At 42.7% G+C, this 26,149-nt stretch overlaps 2 long non-coding RNA genes across 3 annotated transcripts; one reads left to right on the top strand and one right to left on the bottom strand.

The window, feature by feature from the left end:
* Nucleotides 1-606: 606 nt before the first annotated feature.
* Nucleotides 607-26,149, bottom strand: LOC308478018. 2 transcript variants are annotated; one of them, XR_013986812.1, is made up of 5 exons: nucleotides 25,988-26,149; nucleotides 20,729-20,857; nucleotides 2,500-2,867; nucleotides 1,583-1,674; nucleotides 607-1,106 (listed from the first exon to the last, which is right to left on the bottom strand). It is a non-coding gene; the product is annotated as an uncharacterized lncRNA (long non-coding RNA). The 2 variants fall into 2 exon arrangements; XR_013986811.1 differs by having other exon boundaries at nucleotides 607-1,674.
* LOC308478019 lies at nucleotides 1,670-15,956 on the top strand. Its single transcript, XR_013986813.1, has 4 exons — nucleotides 1,670-2,518; nucleotides 2,657-2,793; nucleotides 5,191-6,489; nucleotides 15,625-15,956. It is a non-coding gene; the product is annotated as an uncharacterized lncRNA (long non-coding RNA).

Raw genomic sequence — 26,149 nt, 5'->3', positions numbered from 1 at the left:
TTGCTCTAAAATATTGCCTTTTATGTTCTTCTCCTCCACCCCCCTTTTTTTTTCTTTTTTGGCAGAAGTTTTCTTTCCAGGGAAGTGTTAACAAACCTGCAGTTTCCTGCCTACGGCATGTAATGGTGCTCACATCTCAATTTAAGTTGGCCCCATGCCAAGGGTGGCCCAAGGCATTTTGGCACCTGAGGCAAAATGCCCCACTGCTGCCCCCGCAGTGGGGGGGGACATGAGGCTCTGCAAGAGATTCCCCTCAAGGAAAAGCCCTTGCCAAACGTCGCCCCCTGCTGGTGGAGGGATTCGGTCATGGTTTCTCCTTAAGGAGAAGTCTTTGCTGAATCTCTCCTTTCCTGCACAGTCGTGAGGGCTTTGCAAGGGCTTGAGAAGTAGGAAGAGATCTGCTGCACAATCTCCCCCAACAATGCCACCTCTGCCGCTGTGCCACTTACCTCTGGCACTGACATATTGGTAAAAACCTATTTGGTGTTTCACAACTTTCTGACTAGTTGCAGGACCTTAGCCAGACCTAGCAGAGTAAACGCAGAATCCACGGAATTAATTGGTGACTTGGCTGCAGACAGGATAGACGAAGCAGGAACCAGGAACTTGTAGTTAGGTGTTTATTATATACAGTGGACTATTTACAGAAACAGAACTCAGATCTCCAAACTCTGAACTAACACATTCCAGTTAGTAGGCCATTACGGTAATTATCACTCCCTTGAGAGAGCTTGACCAATCAGGGAGCCTCTGTTATCACCAGGCAGACTTACTCCTTCAGATTGCCTTCTGGCTGTCTGCCAAACCTTAATTGACTCTGTGTGAGTAGCTGCACATACACAGTTTCCCAACATGAAGCTGCATCACCTGCCTCTGCCGGCACCACTGCCACACAGCTCGCTGTAGAGCCTTGGCACTGATTTCCAGCGCGACCTCCCAAGACCTCATCAAAATCTCACAAGATGTCTCTGTGAGATCTCATGAGCTCTTAGCAGATATCAGTGCTGATTCTAGCACCACTTCTCCAGTGGCAGTGGAGCAGGTGGGAGCCCATGGGGGCCTGAGGCAGCTGCTTCTCCATGCCTCATCATTGGGCCAGCCCTCTCCTATACAGAGGGAAGACAAGACCACAACAGCGTGAGATGGTTGTATTAAAAATGCCTGTCCTTTTGCAGTTTATTAGGAACTCTTTCTACTCATCCTTTTTTCAAACAAAGCTTATTTCCTTCTGCTAATCCATAGCTTTAAATTGGCAAAAGTTCAGTGAAAAACTGAAATGGCTCAGCAAATCTAAACCTCGGTTTTATACTTTTCATTTGAAGTCATTACTTCAGCTACCATAAAACATAAAAGATTGCTTACTCACCTTTGTCATTATCATTATCATTACCATTATTATTAAAATTTGTATATCACCCTTCAGCCAAAGATAACAATATAAAAAGACAAAATGGACACTGTAGCAATAGTTATGAAAGGCACTCTTTCATTAAGTTCTGCAACAGGGATGAAAGCTTTGATAAGATTTGTCTTCAGACGGCATGAGTGGTATTCAACTACATTTTACACAAAGTTGACCTACTAATATTTATGAAGGTAACTTATTTAGGTTCCTTAGTTTCAGTAGGTCTATTCGGAATGAGGCTTAGTTGAACACCGCCCGCTATGTACTGCCTGTCAACAAAGAGAAGGAAGCAGACATTTAAATACAGATGTGAGGAAGAATAGCGGGAGAAAGGTAAAAATTCATTAATACTCATATCAATAGTATTGTATTATATTACAATGTTCACTGCTTCAGGCAAGCAGCATCAGCATGAGGTCACAATGGCCAGCCTCTCTTCCCTTCAGACTGCCAGCATCAACAGCATTAGGTTATAAAGGCCAGTCTCTCTCCTTCATGCATGAAACATGAACATGAGGACACAAAGGCCATTCTCCTTCAGGCAGGCAGCATCAGCATGAGGTCACCATGGCTGGTCTCCCTTCTTTAGGCAGAAGGCACCAGAATAAGGTCACAATGGCCTGTCTGTTTCCTTCAGCACCAGCCTGTCACAATTACCAGTCTCTCTCTCTTAGGAAAGCATCAGAATGGTCTGACCTTCTGGTCAGCAACCTCAAAAGTAGCTCGCAATGAAGCGGGTGGTGCTGTGGTCTAAACCATTGAGCCTCTTGGGCTTGCCAATTAGAAGGTTGGTGGTTCGAATTCCCATGATGGAGTGAGCTCCCGTTGCTCGGTCCCTGCTCCTGCCAACCTAGAAGCTCGAAAGCATGCCAGTGCAAGTAGATAAATAGGTACCATTGCAGTGGGAAAGTAAACGGTGTTTCCTTGCGCTCTGGCTTCCATTTTGCCAAAAGCGGTTTAGTCCCGCTGGCCACATGACCCAGAAAGCTGTCTGTGGACAAACGCCGGCTCCCTCAGCCTGAAAGCGAAATGAGCGCCACAACTCTATAGTCACCTTTGACTGGACCTAACCGTCCACGGGTCCTTTACCTTACCTTTTACCTTCACAAGTAGGTCACAATGGCCAGTCTCTCCTTCAAGCAGGCAGCTTCAGGATGAGGTCACAATGGCCAGTCTCTCCTTCAAGCAGGCAGCTTCAGGATGAGGTCACAATGGCCAGTCTCTCCTTCAAGGAGGCAGCTTCAGGATGAGGTCACAATGGTCAGTCTCTCTCCCTCCCTCCCTCCCTCCCTCAGGCAGTCAATTGGGCAGGTGGCATCAGCAAACAACAGTTTCTAACTGGGGCAGGCGGAAGCAGGAGCGTGTGGACACAGTTTGTTCTATTTCAGGTGAGCATAGCCTCTCATTCTCCTACTTGATTGTGCCTATCATTTGAGTCAGCAGCAGTGTGCAGTCAGAGCAGCTGCTGGCAAGGAGAAAGGGAAAGTTGACAGGCAGGTAGTACCCCAACCATTACCATAGTGTTCTTCAACCATGGGTCCATGGATGTTGTTGGACTACAACTTCCATCATCCCTGAACATTAGCTAATCTGGTTGGGGATTATGAGAGTTGAAGTCCAACATCAGGGTACACAAAGTGTACACTTCCTCAAAAGTGCTTCAAGAAATTAATACATCCATTCAAGTTCTTTGACATAACGATGGGGGCTTGAAAAAAAGCAACTGACGACTTCCGGGTTGGCGCCATCGCCGAATGGCGGACTCCCTCCGAGCTCCGGAGGGAGCCTGCTCGGCAGGGGCTGGGTCCTACCGCACCGGCGATGCGGGGACCCTTAAAAACCACGGCCACGAGGGCCGTGGACATGGAGACTCGGCTGGCACCGTTAGCGCCCTCCCGACTCGTGAAGGAGCCTTTTTAAAGGCTACGGATCGGGTGCCGGGGAGAAGCGTGGTGCTTTGAGTCCTCTGCTATCCCTGCCGAGCGCAGCCGCATGCCATTCGGCGGAGAGCGCTGACTTCTTCCATTGAAAATTCGGACTTCTTAACAACAACCCGTGAGTAATTTGGAAACTGGGTTTAAAAGGAGAAAAAAAAAAAAGAATTTTTTTTTCGAATTGGACACGAGCGGGGGGGGATCCAAAAAGGAAGTCAGTCCCCCCCCCCTATTGTAAACCTTCCAAAACAAGGACGGGGAAACCAAGGTCCAAAAAGATTTGTATTGCTGATAAAAACTAAGAATTCCACGATGGGGAACTATAAGAACTGTGCTGGAGGAAGAATTGAGGGAGAAGAAACGTAACCCCCCCCCCTGGGAACCGGGGTGATTGAAGAGAGAGCCTGGTGAAAAGAGTCGGAGATTTTGACAGCTGTCACAGTAGCTGTCAAAGTCGGAAAGCAGAGAGGATTCTATTATGAGAACTTTGCTGGCTAAATTTGTTACAATTTGTTACAACTTGTTAAAACTTGGATACAAAATGGCGAAAACATGGATAACAATCGGACTTTTGGACTAGAGAAAACAAAGTTACAACAATCCCCCTAGAGGAGTTTCGGGACATTACAAAGATGGTCGTAAGTGGAAAAATACCATTGGAATTTTACAGGACTGGTTATCTTCTGGGAAAGCTGCAAAACGGAAATAATATTTTGTCTACAGGGTGTTCAGCTAAAGGAGACAATAGAATTTTCTATTGAAGAAAGGAAGGGACTGAGCGCAAGTTTTTGTTCCTGAATAACAATAATCCCTGCAGACTTACTAAGCTTCTGAATTAGAACGTTTCAGCAGCGGAACAAGAGGAAACTGGACTACAATTTGGAAAGAACAATGGGGGGAGCTTTATTAAAGATCTGAAGTTAAGTGTTTTAAAAAATAATTATAAAAAGAAAAAAGAAAAAAAAGCCAGCAAGGAGTTGGGGGAAATAGGTGATTTATGGACTTTAAGAATTCCAGGCGGATAACATGGTTTGGTGGTCAGGGGGAAATTAAACCGGGGACAGGGGGGGAGAACTAAAACCCAAAGGCTTGTTAACTTCTTCTTTTTTTTTGAACTGGCTCTTTTTCATCTATTATATTTTTTATTTCTTATTTCTGATATTTCTATTGTGTGGGGTGTCTTTATTATTAAAAAAAAAGGGAAATTGTGGAATGAAAATGGGGTGGGCCCTGGGAGAGAAATTTTTGTTTTTTATTAAGGGTATTGATGAGGAGTGTATAAATTTTAAATTCGAATAAGGGTCTAAACAAATTAAGTTTTTAATTAGAACCGAGAGCTTGTGGAGCCAACAATATGAAAGAGGAATATGGTAGGGGTGGGGGAAGGGGGGAGTCCCAGAAAGTGGATGTATGAAAATAAGGTTCTGAATGTATTTTAATTCTTACTTTCTGTATTTTTGAAAATCTTAATAAATATTATTTAAAAGAAAAAAAGAAAAAAAGCAACTGACTTCATGTCGCAGTCATGAAACTTGTCAAGATTGACATTTTCTGGTTTTTCGTATAATCTGATGCGTTTCTCTCCCCGCCCCCAAGTACAATTTAATCATTTGGCATTTATTCTCAGGGGAAGTGTAGATGTGGATCAAAAACAGTTTTTAAATTAATATTTGTAAATGCATTCATTGATTTTTGAACTCTCTGTTTTCTGTTTTAAAAAGAAAAGCTGGCTAGTGGTGTTCTTTTATCATATGATAGTTTATTGTTTGATCTAGTTTTTGATATTTACCTGGAGCTCTTTTCATATTTTATTGATGTTTGCTACATTGAATAATCCTTGGACTCGAAAAGAAAAAGAAGAAGAAGAAGAAGAAGAAGAAGAAGAAGAAGAAGAAGAAGAAGAAAGAAGATTGGATTCATTTCAAATGTGGACACATTACCTGTGCTTGGCAAAGTCCTTTGCTCCCCCTCACCTTCTGAGGTAGTATTACAGGAAATGGGTGGGCCAAGCACGTTTCCTATACATCCATCTATCCGTATGTCATGGAAGTTGCTTGTAGTCTAGACAGAGACTAACGACAGAGAAAGATGACAGGCTGGGCATATATAGACCTCTCATTTCTGTTAACGCCCTTTAGCTCTGCCTGCATACACATCCAGAAGCTCATGGAGAGAGAGAGAGGCAGTGAATCCATGTTCTATGAATAGAGTGGTCTTATGTCCTACTCTGCAGAGGGCACTTCTCTGTTTTGAAGGACTCTTTTGAAGAGTCCTCCATTTGAAGGTGCCCTCTGTTAGGGCTGAGAAGAATTTTCTCCTTGAGCCATTTTGCGGCTCTATGTTCATATCGCCAAGGTTTATTGCCATTGGCTAATCTCAAAGCGGAAGATACCAAAAAGGATGTCCCCATCTGGCAAAACTCTCTTTGAGAACAGACTAAGGCTGATTCTTCATGGCAGAGGCTGCCTGGTCTGCTTTCACTTTAAAATCCCTGGAAGTTATTGATTATTGTCCCCTCCTTCCTTTTCATTTATCTTCATTTATAACAATTTAGAATGCCATTGTTATTATATGCGTAATTGGCATCTCCTGATAAAAATAGGTCAGATTGGAGGATTTTCAAATTTGCTGACTATTAACATTGGTTCAGGGAGTGCTGTGCATAATGGCTATAGTATATAAAATCAATAAATAATTACAGCATAATGGGCCTGCCTTTTTAATGGCTTAAATTATAAGCACGGGTTTGCAATGTGCACTCATGTCTTAAGGACAGTGGTCCCCCCCCCCTCCTTCTGGCTCCAGCTGGGCCTTTGAAGGGCAAAAAGAGGGATGAATAATGTATCCCAATTTGGGAACTGTCATATGCAGCAAGCCACCAATGGCACATACCAGATGACCTCAAAGCTCTTGACTCTGTGATGAAGATGGGCCGTGGTGTCTCTAGGACTTGAAAGGCATCATGGTGCAATGGTTAAACAGGGCATACATTGGAAGGTTGGTGTCACACTCAGAAGCACTTCCTACTTCCCCATAGCTCATCAGATACAAGAAGCTAGTCCCTGAGTTCTTGTCATACTCTAGCATGGTGTGTCCAATTAACAGAACCCAGATAGAAATGAGCTTTGTTCTCAATAGCTCCCACTTACGGTAAGTTCTATGGAACAAGGTAAAAGAGTTCCAGTGTGGTCAATAGACTGAGGAGTAGAGTAAAACTTAAATACCCAACAGTCCAGGCCGTGAAGTCACCATAAGCAGGGAGCAGATTTAGCCCTTCATAGGAATGGGGAATTGGTAGGTGTGGTGTTTGCCCATTCGTTTGAAAATGTCTGTACAGGGGAGAGAGAAAGGGTTAAAAATATAGACCAATAGGAAAGTCGGAGGCGGAGCCTACCCATTTATAAAAGGGCTTAGCCCGAGGTTTGAGTGTGGGTGGTTGGTTGGTTTTAGTGGGTTGGTTGGTTGGGAAAGGCAGTTGGAAAAGCAGTTGGCAGGCAGTTGGAAATAGAGAGACAGTGCAATGGGTTCTTTTGTGAGGGGAGGTAGAAGAGATAGAGACAGGATAAAAGAAGATTAAGAAGGTAATGAGTAACGTTTGGAATGCAGTTAAAGTCTGCAATAAACTACACTCTTCTTTGTTAACTTGAGAACCTGACTGAGACTAAGTGATTTACCAGGGGGGACCTGGTTGGTGGCAGCGGATTAGTGGTGTATGGGTCAATAGTCCGTGAGATGACCGGGGGCTCCGTATGAATGCCACAGTAGGTATCCAGTTATTATAAGACTATAGTTTCCATTAACCATGACCATTGACTATGCTGGCTGAGGCTGATGGGAGTTGGATCCCAACAACATCTGGAGGATCACAGGTTACCCACTCTTAAGCCACACCACACTTGCATCAAACATTGAGTAGCTCACCAGAGGGCCCATCACTACCACAGGGTTTTGGTAATATGACAAAGTTGCTTGTTTTAAACAGTTTTGGATTTTGCAAAAGAAAAAAAGAAAATAAATATATTCCTGCCCACCTCACATTCATCACAGGCAATTTGTTATTATCAGATAATGACATCTTTTAAGCAAAATAATAGTGTCTCACAGTCAGGCAGTAAGCAAGCCGCATAAGGAAACTGTTCATTATGAAGCTCTGCGGCTATTATATTACATGAACAAAACACTGGAATTCTTCACTTCAGTCTGAAAAGCACAAAATCCTCAGTGATCTGAGTGGGGCTGGAGTCCATGTGAAACATCTACCATATGTAACACGTGTCCCCCCCCAACAATTAGCTAGGGAAATATAGCTATAGATATATACTCTGTGTGTGTGTGTGTGTGTGTGTGTGTAGTCAGTATACCATGCAGAATATAGGTGCAAAGTTGCTCAGGTTGGTATCATAGCAACAAAACCAATATTCTAGCACCCTAATTTGCATATATGGTGTGGGGGTGGAGTAGTCTCTATTCTTAGATTCAGATTTAGTAGATACCAGCAATTGATCATGTGTCAAGGGTGCTTCCAACCCTTTATTGTAAACAAAAAAAGAACACCATCACTTCTGCAGTTCTGGATACCTGCACACACCGTCCTAGCATCTAGGCAGCTACTCCCAGGTCCACAATCTATGGAGCAGTTGCAGCAACTGGGGACCACTCCCCCTCCACCAGTTTATGTACCTTCCCCTGACAGGCTGCATGCACCTAGCCAGAGACTATGCCTCTGTAGAAGCTACCCCTGCTCTTCCTGCTTCAGTTCTCTCCTGGTTCTGGGAGACAGTGGTGCAGGAGAAGGTGGGGAAGCACCCAGCCTTTCACTTGCCTGTCCTGCCTCTTCCTCCAGTTCTGAAGCCCACCCCCCGCCTCTGATTCTCGCCTCCTGTCTTGTACAGGCCCCCACAAACCACAGTCCCCCTCTCCTGAGTCAGCCCACTTCCAGCAGTGCACACTCACAGCGTTCTGCCCGTCCCTGATGTCATGAAGGAAACAGGCTCTGTATGCATTTAAACCTTTTGTTACGCATTGGCATGTATTGATTCATTTCAATATATGCAACTGTAAAGTTGCCAGGCCATATTCCCTCTCCTTTTCCATGAAATGCTTCCCTTACGCATCTCTAGCCATCGATCTCCTCCTTGCAGTTGCAGTAATAGGGCATCCTATCCACAACAATTCCTGAGATGAAGTTACCGTAAGGCATGGGTAGGCAAACTAAGGCCCAGGGGCTGGATCTGGCCCAATCACCTTCTAAATCTGGCCTGTGGGCGGTCCGGGAACCAGCATGTTTTTACATGAATAGAATGTGTCCTTTTATTTAAAATGCTTCTCTGGGTTATTTGTGGGGCATAGGAATTCATTCATTTTTTCCCTCCAAAATATAGTCCGGCCCCCCACAAAGTCTGAGGGACAGTGGACTGGCCCCCTGCTGAAAAAGTTTGCTGCCCCCTGCAAGGTGTTATGCCAAACAGGTAATAGTAGGAAACATGAGGGTGTGCGCACAAGGCCTTCCTCAGTTTCCCCCTGCATGCCAGGCTCTGTGTTGAATTGAGAAGGTCCACAGGAGGCCCTTAAATGAGCTCATCTGGAAACAATTGGAAAATTCTGCCTGACCCTGGGATATCTGAGTTCCTGGTTGTGTTGATGCTTCTAAGCATATCCATCTGAATACCTGGCACGGAGAATGCCAAAGATAGAGTGCCTGGGGGCTGATATCACCCCACATGCTGAACATTATCTTTTTTTAAAAAAAAAAGATATTTATTAAAGTTTCAAAGAAAAAATTACATAGATAAAAAGAAAAAGAAATAAAAAAGAAAAAAATACAAAATACAGAAAAAGATAAAAAAACACTTTAAAAAAAAACACATCGATCTTTCCATAACTTACATTTCATTTCCTTACTTCCCTGACTTCCTCACACCTCCCTTTTTTGTATTCCAGTTCTATTAGTTAATTCAGCAATTCCTTTCCCTCTTTGTTTTTGTTTTAATCCTTTAACTTAACTTATTATAACTTTAGATTCTCATCTGTTAACAATCCATTTGTACATACACCTTTATAACATTGCTGCTAAGACCACTTAATTTCATTCTGACATCATTCTAACATTCATTAATTTTGCAATATTTCTGTAAATAGTCTTTAAATTTCTTCCAATCTTCTTCCACCGACTCTTCTCCCTGGTCTCGGATTCTGCCAGTCATTTCCGCCAGTTCCATATAGTCCATCACCTTCATCTGCCATTCTTCCAGAGTGGGTAAATCTTGTGTCTTCCAATACTTTGCAATAAGTATTCTTGCTGCTGTTGTGGCATACATAAAGAAAATTCTGTCCTTCTTTGGCACCGATTGGCCGACCATGCCCAGGAGAAAAGCCTCTGGTTTCTTCAAGAAGGTATATTTATATACCTTTTTCATTTCATTATAGATCATCTCCCAGAAAGCCTTAATCCTTGGGCAAGTCCACCAAAGGTGAAAGAATGTACCTTCAGTCTCTTTACATTTCCAACATTTATTATCGGGCAAGTGATAGATTTTTGTAAGCTTGACTGGTGTCATGTACCACCTGTATATCATTTTCATAATATTCTCTCTTAAGGCATTACATAACTGTTCCCAGTCAGCCATCATTATGTTATGTCCAACATCTTGTGCCCACTTAATCATAGCAGATTTAACCGTTTCATCCTGAGTATTCCATTTCAACAGCAAGTTATACATCTTTGACAAAATCTTAGTTTCTAACAGTTCTGTTTCTAATTTTGATTTTTCCACCTGGAAGCCTATTTTCTTATCCAAATTGTATGCCTTCATTATCTGATAATAATGAAGCCAATCTCGCACTTTGTTTTTTAGTTTCTCAAAGCTCTGCAATTTCAGTCTATCTCCCTCTTGTTCCAGAATTTCCCAATATTTCGGCCATTTGGCCTCCATATTGAGCTTTTTCAGAGCTTTCGCTTCCATCGGTGACAGCCATCTTGGGGTTTTATTTTCCAGTAGGTCTTTATATCTTATCCAGACATTAAACAATGCTTTCCTGACAATATGATTTTTAAATGCTTTATGTGCTTTGACCTTATCATACCACAAATATGCATGCCATCCAAATACATTATTAAAACCTTCTAAGTCCAAAATGTCTGTGTTTTCAAGAAGCAGCCATTCTTTCAGCCAGCAAAAAGCTGCTGATTCATAATAAAGTTTAAGGTCTGGCAGGGCAAATCCACCTCTTTCCTTTGCATCCGTTAGTATTTTAAATTTTATTCTAGGCTTCTTGCCCTGCCAGACAAATCTAGAGATATCTCTCTGCCACCTCTTGAAGCAATCCATTTTGTCCAAAATTTGCAATGTTTGAAAGAGAAATAACATTCTAGGCAATACATTCATTTTTATCGCAGCAGTACGGCCTAGCAGTGAAAGCTTCAAATTTGACCAAATTTCTAAGTCTTTTTTCACTTCAGCCCAGCATTTTTCATAATTGTCATTAAATAGATTCCCATTTTTTGCTGTCATGTTAATCCCCAGGTATTTCACTTTCTTAACCACTGTTAAACCTGTCTCATTCTGAAACCTCTCTTTCTCAATCACAGTTAAGTTTTTCTCTAAGACCTTTGTTTTTAACTTATTCAATTTAAATCCTGCCACCTGACCAAATTCTTGAATCAGTTCCAAAACCCTTTTAGTACTAGATTCTGGCTCCTGCAATGTCAATACTAAGTCATCTGCAAATGCTCTCAATTTGTACTGTTTAGCTCCGACTTGTATACCTTTAACCAATTGGTCCCTTCTAATCATATTCAGCAGGACCTCCAGGACCAATATAAATAGCAATGGGGAGATTGGGCAACCTTGTCGTGTCCCTTTTTCTATCTTAAATTCCTCCGTCACCACGTTATTTACAATTAATTTAGCCTTTTGTTCTGAATAAATTGCACTTATACCGTTTTCAAAGCCTTGGCCTACCCCCATCCCCTGTAGGTTCTTCTTCATGAAACTCCAAGAAATATTGTCAAAGGCTTTCTCCGTGTCCACAAATATCAAAACTGCCTTGGTATTTATATTCACTTGTAGTTTTTCTAAAATATTGATTATGTTTCTCACATTGTCAGACAAATGTCTACCCGGGAGAAAGCCTGCTTGATCTTTATGTATCTCTTCCATTAGGACTCTTTTTAGTCTTTTAGCCAAAATGTCTGCAAAGATTTTGTAATCCACATTGAGCAGTGATATGGGGCGGTAGTTCTTAAGCTGGGTCTTTTCAGTCTCTATTTTCGGTACAAGCGTAATATACGCTTCTTTTTTTGTAATCCATTTGTTTTCAAAAATCGGTCTACATCAATTTCTTTCTGTGGCCCTTGTGTGTATAGTTGTTTAAAATACCCCTGGAAACAATTTCTAATCTCAACTGGGTTCTGTATATTCCTTCCTTCCACTTCTAAATTTGTGACAGTATTTAGTTTTTGTCTTTTTTTCATTTGCCAAGCCAACAATTTCCCACATTTATTAGCTGACTCAAATGTCTTTTGTCTCATTTGTTTAATTTTCCATTCTATCTCCTGATTCATCATTTTCATGTATTGTACTTGATATAACTTTATTTCTCTCAAAATCTCTTGCAACTTTGGTTTTGCTCTCAATTTCTTTTCACTTTCCTTTATTTTCTCCAATATTTTATCCTTCTTCTCATTTTGGATTCTCTTCTTTAATGCATTCTGTTGTATCAAGAACCCTCTCATAACAGCTTTGCTTGCGTCCCAGATTGCTCTTTTTTCAACATTGGTGTTCATATTTATCTCAAAATAGTCTCTCAAGGTTTTTTGGGCCTTCTTAATGACTTCTTCATCTCTAAATAAGGCATCATTCATCCTCCATCTGAAGGAGCCGGTTGGTGTTAGTTTCATCTCCATCTTAACAGCATTATGGTCGGAGCAGGTTTTTGGGCAGATTTCTGCTTTTCTTGTCTTTGGTGCCATTCTTCTAGTTAGCCATATTTTGTCAATTCTTGTCCATGTCAGTTTGGCTTCAGAAAAGAAGGTTCCCTCTCTGGCCAGGGGATTCTTTGTTCTCCAGATATCAACTAAGTCCAAGTTGTCTGTCATCTCAAAAAAGGTTTTCGGTAGTCTACCATCCTTAGTGACTACCTGTCTTTGTGCCTTGTCCATATGTGTAGATACCACTCCATTCATATCTCCCATCAAAATCACATTATAGTCCAAATAGTCCATCAAGGTCTCATGCAACTTTTTAAAGAATTCAGATTTCCCCTCATTTGGTGCATAAACTCCTACTATTAAGAATTTCTCTCCTTGTATTTGAATTTCAATTGCCACAAATCTTCCTTGATCATCTTTGAAGATAAATTTCGGTAATAGTCTCTCCTTTGCATAAATCACTACTCTTTTTTTAACTTTATCCAAAGAAATAAATTCCTGGCCCAGTCTTTTGTTGATCAATACTTTCCTGTGTAACCTTGTTACATGTGTTTCCTGTAAACAAATCAAGTCCAATTGTTCCTTTTTTAATAAATGAAACACAGATTTCCTTTTCTGAGGGGAGTTGAGACCATTACAATTCCAGCTTAATAGTTGCAGAGCCATGATGTAGTTACTTTACTTCTCCTCCAACTGCACCAAGTGCCTGTTCCTCTTCAGTCGGTGGTATCACCTTCTCCAGGCGGTCTTTTAATTCAAAAGGTAGTCTTGGTATGTCTAAAGTTCCTCTTTCTAGTATTCTTGACTCTTCTCCAGCTTCTTTCTGCAGGTCTTCTCCGTGGTCTCTCAAAAATCTTTCTTTGTCGTCCTCTGATCTTATTTTTATCTTTCTTCCTTTGAAACTAAAGGAAAGGCCTTGGAGGAATTCCCACCTAAAGATGATTTTGTTGCTTCTCAGCAGGGCAACCAGATCTCTATAATTGGATCTAAGGTCCAAAAGATATTTCGGAATGTCCTTAAATATCTCCACCTTTGACTGATGTATTTCCAAAGTCTTCTGGAAGTGCAGACTCAAGATTTTGTCTCTCTCCTCTTTTGTTCGGAGGGTGATCAAACAGTCTCTCACCCTGTTCTTCTTCCCTCCTCTTCCAAGCCTGAAAGCGCTCACTATCTTAAAATTGTCCTTCTCCAAGTCTGGATTCCAAAAGTCTGCAAATTCCTGGGTAAGGAAGTCAGTCAAGTTGTCTTTCTCAAGTTCAGGTACGGCCCTGATCCTCAAATTCGTTTGTTTCTCCTTCAATTCAATCATAGACAATATTAACCTGTGGTCTTCAAGTTGCTTGTGTATCAGTGGTATCTTCTCTTCTACAGCAACTGCTATTTCCTTTGCTTCTTCAGCTGTCTTTCGGGTCGAAGTAGATTCCTGTAGCAATTTCTCAATGGTTTCTGTGTTAGTATTTACCTTCTGTCCCAAACTGTTAATACTTGTGGTATTTTGATCAATTTTAACTGATGCTTCAGCTACTTGTTTACTTATTTTTTCCAGTGATTCATTAATTTTACCTAGTGCCTGAGCTAAAGCATCTTCGGATGCCATTCCTTTGGGTTTAGATTGTACCAATGCAGCCCCTGTTGGTAAGCCAGAAGGGCCAGAAGGGCCAGATGTTGATGCTCTTCGCTGCAGCCCAACGTCTGGGCGAAATGATCTACCAGACCTCGTTTTTTCCTGAAGCAAATCTATTTTCTCTTTTCCATTTGCCATAACACTCTAGATAAGGCCCAAGGTCAATCCCACGACCAGAATTTGTTTTGAAGTGGAAAATTCCCCTGGCCCAGTTATTATTGTAACTGTTTCAAACTTCCTCTAGGGGGACACAGTAGCAGTCCGAAGTTGTTACCTTAAAATAAATAACCTTTTTTCTTTTAATCCCCCCAGTTCACAAAATAGATGACAGTTTCAATTTTCAGTTATTTTCCAGTTACTTTGAAACCAGAAGAAGCCAGCCAGAAATATTGTATCCCACTTGTATCTCACTTGCAGAGTTAGCTGTCAGAAAGTACTTTCACCAATAGCGCATTTCACAGTACGGCATTCTTATTGTTCATTGGCAGCCCGTTCCCAGGGTTTAAGCGGTGGATTTTAGCTTCCTTTTCTCTCTTTTTGCAGGGAAATACAGTTCACACCTTTCCCCCCTCCTCTCCTGCAATCAAGGGGGGAAATCGCTTGTTTTGATGATAGAATTATAGTCCTTTTCAAGCGTCTTTCAAGGTTTTAGCTTACAAGTTCATTGCTTTACTCTATTTACAAAGAACGGAAGGCAGACTTCCTGTTTATGCCTCTCCGCTTTGGTATCAAATTACTTCTTTATTCTTTGTTCTCCTTTAATTCCCAAATTAGCCTACTCACGGATCGTTGTTTTGTAGCCAAATTGTCACAGGAAAAAGGTAGCGCTCTCCGGTAACGGCTGTGCGGCTTCGCTCCACGGAAGAAGCAGTTGACTCACAGCACCGCGCCGCTTCCCCGCTTCACTCCGGAACCCGTAATCGGGCTCCTTTGCAAATTGGGGGGGGCGCAAAAGGTGCCCGCCGAGTCCCACGGTCACAGGCTTCACCCGCCTGTGATTTTTGAAGGGTCCCCGCTTCACCGTAGTGGTACAGACCCGATTTCCGCAGAGCCGGTCCCCTCCGAGTCAGAGGGAATCCGCCATTACTGATGGCGCCACCCCGGAAGTCTTTTTAACAAGCAAACCAACCAATATGGTTGCTAATCACACAATCTGAATAATGACTAAAGACCCCTCAGACATCTTTTTTATTATTTTTGTGCATGGTTATATCTGCTCATGGGATGCGGGTGGCGCTGTGGGTTAAACCACAGAGCCCAGGGCTTGCCGATCAGAAGGTCGGCGGTTCGAATCCCTGTGACGGGGTGAGCTCCCGTTGCTTGGTCCCTGCTCCTGCCCACCTAGCAGTTCGAAAGCACATCAAAGTGCAAGTAGATAAATAGGTACCACTCCAGTGGGAAGGTAAACGGCATTTCCATGCACTGCTCTGGTTCGCCAGAAGCGGCTTAGTCATGCTGGCCACATGACCCGGAAGCTGTACACCGGCTCCCTCGGCCAATAAAGTGAGATGAGCACCGCAACCCCAGAGTTGTCTGCAACTGGACCTAATGGTCAGGGGTACCTTTACCTTTACCTATATCTGCTCATGAGTGTATATGGGCAGTTATACATGATCTCATTTTTAATACTGTTTATATCTGCAAAAGTTTTGGGTCAGACACACTGCTTTGCTTCCAGATGGTGCTTGTTGCATAGCTTCCTGTTGAAAGCCTGTATTTTTTTGTGCCACAGATCTTACGGGGCAGAGGGGTTGTCCCACTTTCTTTGTGCTATAGTGCAAGAGTGCCCCTCCGGATGGCAGTAACACAGTAACATTGGGAAAGCATCACAGAACGACTAAGGAAGCAGAACACGGTGCGGACGGTTCAGTATAAATCTGCCATCAATTCATCAAAGACATGTTACAGAATATGCCCACATAATAAACACCAGTCTGGAGTGGCCTGAGGGTAAGGTCATTTTGCATGCAAAACATACAGGTATGTCCTGAAATTCAGCTCCGGACCCTTCCCATGTGGCTTAAAGAAATTTTTTAATGGGGCTCTTCCACTCTGTAACCGCATTCAGAGATCCGGCAAGTAAACTATTAAATTGATATTCCCCAGGAAAACTCTGTCTGTCTTTCTGTCCCTTTTAATGGCTCTGTTTTACTGATGCATGTGTGTTTTGGAGTGACAATAACCTGCATAATACTCAGGCATTAGGTGAGAAAACATAAACACAACTCACACTGTTTTGTTTTGCTGAAAAGCTGGGATGGCTGCCAGGGATTGCTGCACTTTCTATTAAGTAGCACAGCAGAGTCTTGCCTAGTTATCAAATGGAAGTGGTCTGTTTCAAGGAGACATTTCTAGCTGTGCTTCCCTTGTGCTTCCTGTGTGACTGTGTGTGGAGGGGGTCTGCTCTCCAGCTTGGGAGTGCTGATTCCCCCAGTGGAGAAGCTTTAAAGAGTAAGATGTCTAACCCAGCCCTTTTAAACTGTTTTAAGATGGAGACATTAGATGGACTTAGGGCATGGGAACCTGTGGTCCTCCAGATGCTGGATTCCATCAGCTCCAGCCAGCGTGGCCTATGGTCAAGGGTGATAGATGCTGTAATCCAACAGCATTTGGAGTGTCACACACCTGCTGGCTCCACCCACTCACCAAGGCTTAATATGTGCCAAAAGGCACCAGAACTCAGGCTAGGAGTCATGTAAAACTCAATAAAAACACTTGGAATACAGTGAAGAAAAAAATATGATCATCATGGATACTGAACAGCTAATTTAAAACATATGTACATCATTGCTCTTTGTTGTTCTTATTGATGTGATGTTTTTATGGAACAAAATTTGAATACACTATATCAATGCCAGCACTGAATCCTGGAATAGATGAAGAAAAGTAGGGGAACACTGCTGCTCTTTGACATTTTCCACCTGAGGCATCAGCCTTAGTCTGTCTTATGGTAGGGCTGGCTCACCACATCCAAATCTCTCCTTCTCACATTGGTAAGGATGGCAATGAGGCTTACTTCCAGGAAAGCATGCATAAAATTGCAGCCTTAATGCCTCCATGGAGGATTAAAGAGCCTCTAAAGAGTACATGGTGCTGTGAAATTAGCTTCATCTGCGCCCACCTTCCATGTTTTAATTACGTTTGTGAAATCTCAGCAACACATTTCAGAATTCTGCAGAATGTAAAGCAGTTTATGGCTAGCAGGTGTGTCTAGTTTGCACGCACCAGATAGTTGGTCTGTGAACAATTTGCCAACTCCATTTAGCAATTTTTTGATATTTAAATAACATGCTATCATCTTTGACTATCTGGGGAAACCCCATGGAATCAGAAGACCTGGGAACACAATTGCAGGCAGGTCTGAAGAAAGAAAGCAGGAAGTGTCAGGGCTGGTGATCTGACAGCAAGCAGGAGCAAGCACTTCAACAGCAACCTGTACTTTAGCAACAGGTTGCAAGACAGAGTCAATAATTTCATAGGACCCTATAGTTGATAGCTGCGATATGACCCTGGCCATCTCTAGTAGTGGTTCTACAGCAAAGCAAGGAGGAGGGCAGTAATACTCTTACCCAGTAAGCTACCCACACTGATGCAGAAAATAAAGTACATTCATTCATTAGTAATTGGAGAAAGGCTATAGCTCAGTGGCAGAACACATACATTGCATTAAAAAAGCTCATGTCCAATCCTTGGTCTTTCCAGGTAAGGCTTGAAGAGACCCCTGTTTGAAGCCCTGGAGGGTTTTTGCCACTCAGTGTCAACAATACTGAGATAGATGGAACAATGGGTTGACTAAGGCAGCTCCCTATTCCAGTGTGCATGGCATACTACAGAGCACAAGATGGCAAGTATCTGTCCTGAGGGAGCTTGCACAGAGACTAGGAGGTCAAATGGTCTCCCCATAGATTTGTTAACTGATAGTGGCTGAGGAATTTTGTATCTTACCTACTGGTGCCCAGCGAATGGTCTGCAAGTGTTTGGTACTATTGTGCTGATTCTTAACAGATTTATCCTGAGCAGGATCCTGACCATTAGGAGCACCTCATGAGTTGCATTGGGCTTTCCAAAGGAAATGATGGCTATAAAAAGTGTTTGATCTGTTTGCTTTTTAAGCATTGTGTTCTTATTTTTAACATACAAATGTGTTAGATGAACTTATTAACACAGTTAGCATGTTGACTTCTACTCATATACGATCAATTTTGTAAGCTGCTGGGTAGCCCAGCTTCGGGGTTTCACTCCCGAAATGAAAATAATTGAATTTCTCTCTTGACTACACAATGAGAAGAAGCTGGATAAATGAGTGCTGTGAAAACATGTTATCTAAGTACAGGGGGCTTTCAGATCCTGCAAAATGTACTCTCTTGCAAAAGTAATTGAAGGAAAATAAATTAGAAAAGCAGACAAGGGAGGCTTAGGCAATCTTAAGCAAAGTAATGATTCATATATTTAATGGACAAGCGCCTTGTTATGCTACTGTCAACAGTATATATGTGTACGTTCTAAAGCCACAAAGATGATCCATATAACTGGACAGCATCACATCTAAAGAACAGCGTTGGTCAACATTAGTATTTTGACTATAATATTATAAATCTAGAAGCAAGTTCAATCCCGCCACATCACAAAATTGGCATCACCTATCTGTATGGAGCATATGCTTTTGAGTAATGTGAAGCAGAGCTAGCTGCAGGTGTGAAGGGCAGTTGGCTAAGGGACCTCTGGTGGGACTCATCCTACATCAGTGGCCTCCCTAGCAGGCTTACATGGTAGTTCTGGGCATAGCAGCACTTTGCTATGCACCAGCCACCATTTTAATTTCCAATAGTGCCCTCAAATGTGGCAACACTTTGAGCCTTGTGGGAAATCAAAAGGGCCACCATGATAATTTCCTACAGTGAGGTGGATTGATGCAATACCAGTGGCACTGCAGAAAATTAAAATAGTGGCTGGGCAGGCAGCACTGATTGGACAACTCAGGGCAAGACTTAGCAGTTGGTCTTGCTGGGACCTCAGCAGTTGCTTGATGACGATGCATGTTAATGTTGAGCCTAGTATGAGGCAAGTGGCAGAACAGGCCTACCATGTAGCACAGTGAAGCATTGTGCTTCAGGCAGCATGGGGGGCATGAATAGATAAAAGAACGGACTGGTATCTGAATAACAGAGCACAAGGCTTTGTAACACATGGGCCCTACCATAAGACAGCCACCACTTGGGGCTCTGCTTCAGGCAGTAAAATATGTTGAGCTTTCTGAATGACCCCTCAATGAGAAGAACAGTAGAGGGTCATCGGCTTTCATAGAACATGCCTGAGATAGCAACACCACAAAAGGAAGCAGGAAGTCAACACCAGTGCCACTGTGTCTTTTCTTTGCAGCAGAATTGTGAGCAAAACGTCAAGTTCTACACAGGATGACTCCATCCATTTGCCTTCCCTGCTCTGAGGACTTTCCAGCTTTAAGGTCCAGGTAGTGCAATGAAGTAGGTCTCAAGCTACGACCATGAGAATTCTGGTCTGGAGCATTCCCCTTCCCTTTTTCTGTTTCAGGTGAGGACTTTGGTAATATGGTAAGGACAAAACTGTGTGTGTGTGTGTGTGTGTGTGTGTGTGTGTGTGTGTGTGTGTCCCACCCCTATTTCTTATTTTCACAAGAATTCATTTGGATACAGTTGCTTTTTTATGGATCTTCTCAATAGGTACCCATATAAATATTGGATGGTGCTGATGATGAGGAGGATTAGCCCCCTTGGCTCAACACCCTGTGTGGAGAAACCTCCCACAGCACCCTAAATCTGGTACTGATCCCTTTTCACCCATATGACAACTCAGCATTCCGTCAAACAAACAAACAAACAAACAGGGAGCAAACAGTTGCAAACACAAGAGAGACACAATCTGACAATCTTGGGGTTGGGTACACAATACGTTTCCGAGCACAATTCAAAGTGTTGGTGCTGACCTTTAAAGCCCTAAATGGCCTCAGTCCAGTATACTGTACCTGAAGGAGCGTCTCCACCTCCATCGTTCTTCCCGGACACTGAGGTCCAGTGCTGAGGGCCTTCTGGCAGTTCCCTCACTGCGAGAAGCCAAGTTACAGGAAACCAGGCAGAGGACCTTCTCAGTAGTGGCACCCGCCCTGTGGAACACCCTCTCACCAGATGTCAAAGAGAACAACTACTACCAGACTTTTAGAAGACATCTGAAGACAGCCCTGTTTAGGGAAGCTTTTAATGTTTGATGGACTACTGTATTTTAATATTTTGTTGGAAGCCGCCCAGAGTTGCTGGGGAAACCCAGCCAGATGGGCGGGGTATAAATTATTATTATTATTATTTGCACAAATGAACATCGTCTGCCAAGAAAAGCTGAGTTCAGTGACCTGCCAAAATTAAGCAAAGGTGCATATATTTCCTAAATACATGCCACAAAGAGTAAGAACAGCAACAACCTTTGCAGAGCAGTTAAGCGCCCCTCCCTACATGTGATTCCCCTCTGGCTTCAGAGATTTCTCCAGGCACACTTTAAAGCAGGGGATGGTGCCACTGGGCAGAAAGTATCTGATGGTTCATTAATGAACTATTGGAAAATTTTGCTGGAACACTTGCAAGGATGTTGGACTAGGAAGATCTTGATTTCATCCAACCCGTAAGGCACTTCTTAAGCAAAAGACCAAACTGAGGTTCACTTAACATAAATTAGTTATGACTTAACTATTAAGAGATCTGGGTTAGGTACTCTTGCTTTATACATTTAAAATTCTCAGGGATTTGGGTGAAAGAAAGAAAAGTAGACCCCAAAAGACTTGAGTCCATCCACCTAACATTAAAGCCTACCTTCAATGTAAACTTGCTTTTCAGAGACAAAAGTGGGGAGTCTCAGGATGCTGTATTTTCAGAATACTAGTACATATCACACTTGCAGACATTTGTGGGATGCACTGAGCTCTGGCTGGCTTCCTGATTCTAAAAAAAATAAAGGTGTAATGTCACTTTGATGATGTTTTGCTGTCTGACTGATCCACTGAGGGGCAAACTACATGTTACACAGAGTATCATGGATTTTCTTTTCTTTTCATGAGAAGCATCTATAATAAGAAGTGAGGAGGTTATGCCTCAGCTGATGATGAGGATATTCCTCCCTTTCCCCCCTAACTGATGGTGGTTTCTCACAAAATGGCACCCTCCCATGTCACTTCTCCCACATGCATAAACACACACACACCCCATGGGGGAGGGGATGCACATTCCTGTATGCCTGTAGAGAGAATAAATAGGATTAATGCCCTATTCCAAGCTAAAAACAACGACAACAACCCTCTCCACCGACAGCTTCAGCTTGCTTGCTTGCCAACCTTTCTTTTTCTTCTAATGCTAATGTCTCCCTGTTATCTGTTCAGAAGAAATCCACACTGCCTCTGACAGCCTTTTTGCTAGATTGTTTCCCTTCGATAATTCAGCCTCCACCATGTCATGAGTTTGGAATCCAAGATTTCCTTCTGCCCCCGAAGTCTAGATTACGAGGTGAGCTATAGGTCTGGGTGTTAGAAAGGTATTTCTCTCTCCAGCCTGAAGCAAAACATTTCTAAATTGATGTGAAGAGGTAAAAAACAAAACCAGCAGTATTTTTCTGATTCATTATCACTGGCACACTAAGATTTTAATTGTAATGTAATATGTATAAGGACCCTAACAACGGTATGTTCTTATTTTTGCCATCAACATGTTTTGCAAGCATTGATTTTCTTAGGAAACAAAACACTCCCTCAAAGAAACAGGATGTTGTGCATTATAGAAATGTCTCCTAAATTTGCTTGTTTTATGTTTAAATGCTTTCTTTAAAGAAAAGTATAGCTCAAAGGATGTGCATGTTGGGTATGTGTTTTTAATAGATAAAAAAAATTCAGTACATTTGTTTTGTTTTTCTTGCACCCATGGACTGAACTCTCCCTGTTACAGCAACAGTTTTCCATTGTCCTGTAAGCATTGTTCCTATCCACCAGCATGCAGTGTGCCCTCTTCCCCAGTGAAAGCAACCAAAGAAGGTTATTATAATGTATGCCAAATCATTATTCAAAATGTTGCAGATAATTTCCCCATCATTTTCGTGTTCCTATGGCAGCATGGCGCAATCTCTCTCCTCCTACATAAGGCTCTGTAGAACAAGAAAAAGATTGCTGTAATCCTTTTCTTCCCATGACACCCGAGAACTGTAATCTTCTTGCTATGTTAGTGGCAAATTCCTATCTGTTAATGTCAAGCCTGACTTTACAAGGAAAAGTTCCTGCAAGCCTTCATTGTATTGGTAAATAGCTATGGGAGGTTGAAAAAAGTGGGGGCAGCCCAAAGCAAGGCTGAAGATTGAACCCAAAGCTATAATTCAGTTGTGAGTTTGACATGCCCTTTTACGTGGGGATTTTAATTGAATTATGGCCTGTTATACCATAGCATTTAAGGGTATTCATGCACAAATTTAAGGAATATGGAAATGCACTACATAGTAAGCTGCTTTATACTGATCCTGATCATTGATCCAGTTGTAGTCCAAAATATCTGGAAGATACTGTATAACAACAACAACAACAACAACAACAACGGGATATTCAAATAGCCAGCATAGCTGCAGGTCAGCCTCAACACAATGGTCAAATGTTATTATTTTATTTAAATGGCACAACTTAATCCTTTCCACTCCAAAGTCTCAGCAGCGGTAACAAAAGTAAATGAGTGTTGTTTGGAGAAGACCAACAACAGATTTTTTTATAGCATTATCCAGTGCTTTTTTTCAAAAAAAATAAATGTTTAGGGGTACTCTCATTTTCCTACTCATATTGAAATACTGCCCCTCAATGAGGCCAAACTTAAACTCACAAAATGTTTAGGGGTATGCGTACCCCCGTGTACACCCCCCCCCCTAAAAAAGCACTGGCATTATCTTCTCCTCTCCTCAACCTTTTCTATTTTAAAGGAGGCAAGGAGAAGGTTTATGACAGGATATTACCGGAGGAAATGTGTGTGAAACAGACATCTTGATATGGAATTTTCTGCCTAAGGTACATTTTGTTCTTGAATGGCTCATGTGTGGTATTACCTAGATCTCACTCTCTGTCTTCATTCTCTTTCTCTGTTGCCCCCTTCTTTTTTAAGATGATAAAGAAAATGTGCAAGACCATTAGATTAACGCAAAGATACGGATGAGTTGGCTTTAGAGGCAGAGAAGTTAGGGAAAACAATGTCCCGATAGCAACCATAACTCCGCCATGGGGCACCTAGAATGTCTTTTGGTACTGCGCAGGATGTTAATTTCATAGCTCTGTCCTTCATTGTAGAGTGTGACCAAGATGCTCTGGGGCTCAGGCTGATAAAACAGTAGACTTGAATGGCCTGACTTCAGCATGAACTGTGTCAATAAAATAATAAAAATGAAAATCCACTCACACAACAGCTCTGTCAGATACAAAGAGTGGGGCAAAGATTCTAAAATTTATTTGCAGAGCAATCTGAACCTCTGATCTGCTGTAGCAGACAGAGTTTGGATGCTGCAGAGGTGCCCCTCCCCCTCCCCCTGCTAAGTTTCACCTGTGTGGACCTCCACCATTGTGAAGATCACAGTTGCATCCACCAAAAGCGTGGGTGGAAGTTAATTCCAGAGGAAACCCTTGAATGAGCAATGGGTGATGAGAGGGATGCAGCTGGACAAGCCAAGGATCTGCTGGATGCTAAGGCAGCCCTGCTACTAGTGATGGACCCAGTCTGGACCTCTCTATTGTGCTAGCCTGGAGTGCACACAACAAAACATGGGACAGAACCACCCCACCCCACCCCATTCACTGTGGGCAGTGCAAACAGCAGGGCTTCGGATACAGAGGAGATTTACTCTGCTACTATGTTCAGCCCTGCACTTTCCTAATTTTACCCCAAAGACTTTTGGGTCAGACTGGAGTTGTAACCCATTAGCGATGGGTAAACCTGTCAATTTTGGTTTCTCACTTTTCCACAATAGTTGTTGTTTTTTTAAGTCCTCATGAAAATTCACCAGCATTTTAGTGTTGATTTCTCCTCCCATATACATTTTTTGCATGCTGTTTTGCCTAATAAACACATTTTGTGCAAAACATTTCTCCTGAGAAGTTATTTTCAGTCATATATGCATTCACGCCCACACTTTATTTGAATTTGTGTACACATGACTTGGTTGAAGAACGGCATTGCAAATTCAGAGAAGTGCCAATTTTGAAGGATGGTTGCATTTTGAGTTCGCTTATTGTTTCAGGTAGTATAAATTGGGTAGGTTCATGCAAACTGAATCAAATTAATGCTCCATCCCTACCTGTTAATTGGTGTAGCCTTTTACCTAGTATCTAAGGCACACAACATATTCACCAACACCATTTTAGGGGTATCTTTGACAAAAACGATTCATGGGTGCACATCATGATTATAAGAGGAACTCAATGGGTGAGGGGGGAAATGGGTGCAGCCATCACTGCAGTATACATTCACAAGCTCACAAGAGTTCCGGTGAACTCAGCAAGTAAACAGACAGAAACCAGAGATGAAATGAGGTCCCACCAGCATCCAATCTCATTCATCATGGTTTGTTAACATAACAGAAAACAGACTCTTTTCCATCAGTGGATGAGGATGTATTAGGTCGGAAGGCATGACAAAACATAAAGCTCTTAAACCCCCACACTCCTTCTTTTATACTGTCAAAGGGAAGGGGGAAAATGCCATTAGGAAAATTCCAGAGCTTTAGGTCTGTCTCGTCTTGTAGAGGTAATGCCTATTGGAAATGGCATTTGCTTGTGCTTCGAGAAGGCTCCATTTGCAGCCATTATAGATTTGTTCCAACAATTATGTCATCACCCAAAGCAGCCACCTTTAAATCCAGAGTAATCTCTGGCAAGGCAAGGCAAGGTAGGAAATTCTCCTGTGCACGATTGCGAGGACTGTGAGTTAGGAAATGCTCCGCTCACTGTTACAGGCGGCAGAAAAGAAAAAAGGAGCAGACTTTCAGAGGCCTCTTCCGAGAAAGGATACAGGGCTCTGCACCCTTTGTGATGCCTTTAGGAGGAAATAAAGGAATGTGCGCTCAGTTACATCAGTATCAAAAGGAGAGGAGCAAAAAGAGCTGAGGTGACAAATGGGCTGCTTCATTCAGCAGTATACTTCCCAATACTTTGTTCTTCCTCAAAGAGGGAGATGACATATTCCCCTAAACACAAAAGGTATATGTCAGCAGGCAGGCTACACCCGCTGAATACACTTCTCTGAGAGCTCCATTGCTGAAATGTATGGGAAAGGAAGAAAGTATCTTCCACCCTACCCCACCCCATCCTGTCAGTAATTTATATAGTACTTGGTCGAGAGACTTCCTCTAGGTGAAAGCTGTTAATTCAGTAGCTGGTGTGATGCTCCCGTGCCAGAGGCTTGCAAAAAGAGTGCATTTTGGGTGGTGAACCACAAAACCATTGTTGCTGGCAGTGTGACATCATCGCAAGGCATCAGAAACAATTAACTCCTGGAAGGGTCTGCAGTAGCCGCAGAAACTACGTATCCCAGGCTTCCTCAACTTCGGCCCTCCAGCTGTTTTGAGACTACAATTCCCATCATCCCTGACCACTGGTCCTGCTAGCTAGGGATCATGGGAGTTGTAGGCCATAAACATCTGGAGGGCCGAGGTTGAGGAAGCCTGGCTTATCCCTTAGGAAAACCTGTTGGTCAGAAGAAGAAGAAGAAGAGTTTGGATTTGATATCCCGCTTTATCACTACCCGAAGGAGTCTCAAAGCGGCTAACATTCTCCTTTCCCTTCCTCCCCCACAACAAGCACTCTGTGAGGTGAGTGGGGCTGAGAGACTTCAAAGAAGTGTGACTAGCCCAAGGTCACCCAGCAGCTGCATGTGGAGGAGAGGGGAAGCGAACCCGGTTCCCCAGATTACGAGTCCACCACTCTTAACCACTACACCACACTGGCTCCCAAGGATATTTGCAGCAGCTGTTACTCAGGAGAACCAGCTGGCTTCAGCCTTCTTAAGCAGAGCTTCCAGCAGCAGTCAGATGTTGGTAACAATGCCTGTGTTTCCCAGCCCTACCTTGCTACTTCCTGCTTTCTGCCTGGACCCTTGGCTTTGTGATTATTGGGTTGTCTGACTATGCAGATTGCTGTTTGCCCAACCCTAGGAACAGCCCTGACTTCATATGTTGACCCTGCCTCCAGGCAAGCACACCTCAGAGGTTCTTTATCTTCTGTTTGC

This window comes from Podarcis pityusensis, assembly GCF_964106645.2.
Source record: "Podarcis pityusensis genome assembly, chromosome: 5".
Lineage (NCBI taxonomy): Eukaryota > Metazoa > Chordata > Lepidosauria > Squamata > Lacertidae > Podarcis > Podarcis pityusensis.
The sequence above is the reverse complement of the archived record's forward strand: the minus strand, read 5'-3'. Positions and strand labels throughout refer to the sequence as shown.